At 37.3% G+C, this 5,000-nt stretch overlaps 1 protein-coding gene across 1 annotated transcript in view; it reads right to left on the bottom strand.

Moving 5' to 3' along the window:
* Positions 1–5,000, bottom strand: part of LOC122797824 (vomeronasal type-2 receptor 26-like) — a 62,588-nt gene that overhangs the window by 1,125 nt on the left and 56,463 nt on the right. The gene's annotated exons all lie outside the window — the stretch shown is intronic.

Raw genomic sequence — 5,000 nt, 5'->3', positions numbered from 1 at the left:
TAGACTACTGAGGCAATGGAGTGCAATCAGAAACAGGATATAGCTTTCACATCTAGCATGAGGTTATACATTATGAATAGAATTCAGTATTTTTCTTTAATTTTTATGTTTAGTTGGTTAGTGTTAGATATAGATAGTAAACTGGGCTACAGTGGTCCAGTTTGAATCTCAGCTTTGTTACAAGATGCAAAAATACATTTCTTAACACACACAACAGTGAGTAGAGGTTGATCGCACTGAGCAGTACATTTCAGTCTTGTGTAAAGGTGATAAATGAGTTTGGAGTACATTTCTTTTTTCTCAATTGTTTTTATAGACCATTTTAGCAACAAAACATTAATATATGCTAACAGAAATATTATAAAACAAATATATAAATCTAAAAGAACAATAAGAAACAACTAAAGTAACTATTTACAATGGTGTCCACTATAAAACAAAGCTTTTTAAACAGAAAAATAAATGTGCTAAGAGTAGTTGTTAGTTAATTATTAACGTGTGTTTATCCAGCAGTTCTTTGAATTTCAACCATATATTATATGAAGAGATGATTCTAGAAGTTCTTGTCTTGATCTTGATAAGTTAAAAATGACAAACTTCAGTTGCCAAATGTACAAATTCCTTCTTAGTAGGAGTCGTCTGATTCTTCCAGTTCTTAGTGAGGACTTTTCTTGAAAATGTTAAGATACTCCATAAAAGAGGGTGTTTAATTTCCGTGATACACATGGGAATAGGTGTATTAAATAATAATAAGAGAGTTGGTGAGCATAAATTTATCATTAAAAACAGACTGTAAGAGAAAATTCATATTATCCCAATATGTTTTAAGTTTTATACAGCCGTAAAACATATGCTGCCAGTCAGTTTTAACATTTAGTTTACATCCCCAGCATCCTATGTCTTTATTATACATCCATTCATCTTTATGTGGTGTGATAAAGGTTCTATGTAAGAACTTCCAAGAGAATATCCTCCACCTTTGTGATGAAGTAGTTTGTTCTGAAGACTGAAGTATTAGTCTTTTATTATCTTCACTTGGGGAGTTATTATTACATCTAAAATAGTCCTAATAGCTTTCTCTGTAACATTGTTGATTTCTTAAGTACCTTATATATTTTAGATAGAATTCCTTTCCAGTTATATTCTGGTGTGTTAGAATAATGAATGTGTAGAAAGAATTTCTAACTATTGGTTGCATTAGGGTAATCTTATGTTCAACAAATTGTCTACATTTTTGAATTTCTAACCACATATCTTTGCTTAACTAAAACGTATTAATGATCTGGTCAACAGTTTATAACTTCACATTGTCTAGTAATTGATACCAGTATAACAGTTTTTTTGTCTTTAAATGTAGCCATTGTTGTTAAATTAAATGTATTAATATTATTTTTGAGTATAGGATATTGGAAATACAAAGAACATCCATGCCTTATACTCAGGGTTCCTCAAAAATGACATTTTTAAAGGAGGTTATTATCGCATTAATATAATGAGCTAACTAGTTTGTTTTTGTTTTCTGTAAAATGGTATTTTACTAACCAGTGAAATTTATTAGTAGCTGTTTTAATTTGATATGATTTTGTTAAATTATTGGATTTACCAGCTTTGAGTACATTTCTTATGGGTATTATTGGTGATAACAGGCCATATGATATTTATGTACCATTTGTAAGTATGAAGGATGCACAGGAGAATCATTTTTGGTGTGGGTATTAATAGCTGGTGGCATATGTATGCAAATCAGTAAAATACAGATTTGGCCTCATATTTGCAGACATAGTGATTCCTGGACTTTATTAACACAAATACCCTTGACCAGATAGTGCATACATCAGCCTGAGGTTTAAACATACTGGACCTGGTACTCACCAATATGGGACAGCGATGACCCCCCCCCCCCCCCACACACACACACACACACTGTCACATCCTCACTGGTGAGGTTGGACTACAAAGCTGTCTCCTTCTAAATGAAAATCAACTTGCTAACCCCAGCAAACCGTCTAATAGTTAGGAACTATTCCAAAGCAAACTGCACCCTATTAAGCAATTCAGTGCCCCTCTCAACCCCAACTTCACAACAGCCTCTGAAGAATTGTTCACAGAGACCATGTACAACCATGTAAATGGCTGTATAGAAGCTGCTGTACCTATTAGAAATAAGCCCAAACCAAACTCTAAAATGAACCACACCAGCGGAATCCTAACCTTAATAGGGTATGTAACAAAAAAGGAAAAAAAGTCATGTATAAAATTAGGCAGAGCAACTTCCATGATGATAGGAGCTCTCTAACTAAACTAAACAGGAAACTAAGAGGACTAATTAAGTCCAACAAGGCCAATTAGGAGGTCAAGCTAGCCTCACAGGCTAAAGACAATCACAAGGCCTTCTATAGCTATGTACAAAACCAGAAAGGCAACATACATCTGTGTGTTGAACTGGGAGTCAATGGTGCTACCTTCACTGAGCAGAGTGACATAGTGAATTTGCTTGCTGACAAATTCAGCTCAAATCCCCCCCCCCCCAACTCCCTCCCTGCTACTGTCCATGAAATACCTACTAGCATAAACCCCCAACAATTAACAGGGGGCAGGTCCTGGTGGTGCTCGCTAAGGCCAAAAACACAGCCTCAGTGGGCCTCAACAATATTCCAGGATACCTCCCAAATAGCTGGAATCATGACCTATCAGGACCGCTTGAGTTACTTTTCAAGTATAGGGTCAAAACTGGCTTTGTACTATGAGAATGGAGGGCTGCAGTGGTTATCCCACTTTACAAGGGTGGACCAGGAACTACAGACCTATTAGTCTGACAAGTCTAATATGTAAAGTCATGGAATGAGCTATCAATGAAATAATCAACAAAGACATAGGTAGCCTTCAAATACTGGATCCAACCTAGTTAACATTGTCAAGGGAAGATCATACCTACTGAACTGGATGGACTTCTTTGAGAAGGTCGACAAGGCAATGGATGAAGGAAAAATGGTGCATACTTCCTAACTGGACCTGGCTAAGGCATTTGATACAATACCACATTCAGGTACAGTTGACAAACTCAGCAAACTTGGCATAAACCCCTATATAACTCATTGGATTACCAGCTGACTCTCAGACAGTACCCAGAAAGTCAGGATTGGTGATACCACCTCTATTAAGAGATGAGTCACCAGGGGTGTACCTCAGGGCACTGTGCTGGGACCACTCCTATTTGACATCTATTTCTCTGAGATAAAGGTTTAATCAAGGACCTTTGGATGATCAAATTCACAGATGACTACAAACTGGGAGCTATCATAGACTCCCCCATGACACAAACATCTTATAAGAGAATCTAACACAGAAAATGACCTGTGCCAAGGCCACAGACTAAAACACGATGCCAAGAAATGCATTATAGTGCCTTTGGGGAAAAAAGCCACCCAGGCTAATTACTCCATCGATAAGACACTCCTAAGAGTTGACCTGGTAGTCAGGGATCTGGGAACATATGTAGACTGTAATGCGGCCTTTAATCAACATGTGGTCAGGGTAGTAAGAAAACCATTCTATGTCATCCAACTTATATGTAATGGCATGGTATCCAGGTCCAAGGAAGTCACAGTGCCAATTTATTCAGACCTTTTCACACCCATCATTAAGTATAATGCCCCTCTTCAGCATGTACATAACCAGATATATGCAGCAGTTGGAATACCCACAAAGGTTCCTTACCAGGAAATTCTAAGGTACAGGTCATTGAGTATTTTGCATAAGGTCCTTATGGTAACACTGACAGGTTTATGAATGTTTTAATTAGTTATTGCTAGATGTCCAGTCAGCCACATAAAAGAGATAGCTATTGGTAGTTATGGCATTTGACATGGTATTCTTAGAGAGAAAATAGTATTGAATGAAGTATGGGGCACTGAAGAACATCTGCAGATTGAGTTACAGATTGGATATAATAGACAGAGTGATTAATATTGGTCACTGTTGGAAATATTCCTCAAACCATTTCATGCTGCTGTTCCCTCATGTGAATAACAGAACATTTTCTAATATCATATGACAGAAGGCAGTGCTTGGCAAGGTATATGAATAGTTCACTGTGTTTCATGTTTGTAGGTATAATCTCTCATGGACAGATTGGATGTGCTACCTTTATGCCCTTTGCATAAGTCATTTTTTTATACAGTAGCTTATTTTGATCAAGAAATAGCTGGAAGAGCTTTAATTTTTCTGATATAGTCTTTTCAATGATTGTTGATGAGGCTGATGGAAATGAAACATGTCAGAACTGGTTTGGTGATGCTGGATTTGAGACTTCGAGATAATTGTGTTTCATAGACCTGGGAATGTACCCATTGTAATGGAGATGTTAATGAGGTGTAGCAAATGGACAGTACTAATAGTGTTAGAATGATGGAGAATTTCAAGTAGAGTTATCTGATCCAGGCAATTTTTGTCAGACAGACCAGTATTTTTGATGCTACTTAGCGGTATGGGTTTGAAGAGAAACACAGAGGTGTGCAGCATAATTATTTTAAATCTGGGCTGTTGGCAATGTCTTCCTGATGGCTGTGAAGGGTCTATATTACAACGTTGAACTAAAATAAGTTTGAACGTTGCAATATCGAATTCTGAAGTCCGAAAGTGGAAAATAGCAAAGCCACGGCACATCAGGTTTTTTTCCCAGGGCAAAAAATCAGTGGGCCGTTTTTGGGGCTTTGCTATTTCCTCCACTGTGGAGCAGTCTCAGAGCTGATATATTTAAGTAGGGAGGTGTGGGGAGCACAGCCACCCACATTGGGGGGTTGGGTGGTAAAGCCCCCCACTTCAGTTTAAGTTTAAGGTTGTTTTTTTTTTTTTTTGTCATGGAACAGCGATTTTGTTTCCCTGGGGAAAAAAGTCGCTGTTCTGTGCTTTCAGTTTTGTTGGGTTTCGAACATAACAGTTCAATATTACAATGATCGAACTTTTGTAAGTTTGACATTGTGATATAGACCCAGCTGTGA

This window comes from Protopterus annectens, chromosome 3.part1, assembly GCF_019279795.1.
Source record: "Protopterus annectens isolate FY-2018-M chromosome 3.part1, PAN1.0, whole genome shotgun sequence".
Lineage (NCBI taxonomy): Eukaryota > Metazoa > Chordata > Ceratodontiformes > Protopteridae > Protopterus > Protopterus annectens.
Note: the sequence above shows the minus strand (reverse complement) of the source record. Positions and strands in the feature narration are given on the sequence as shown.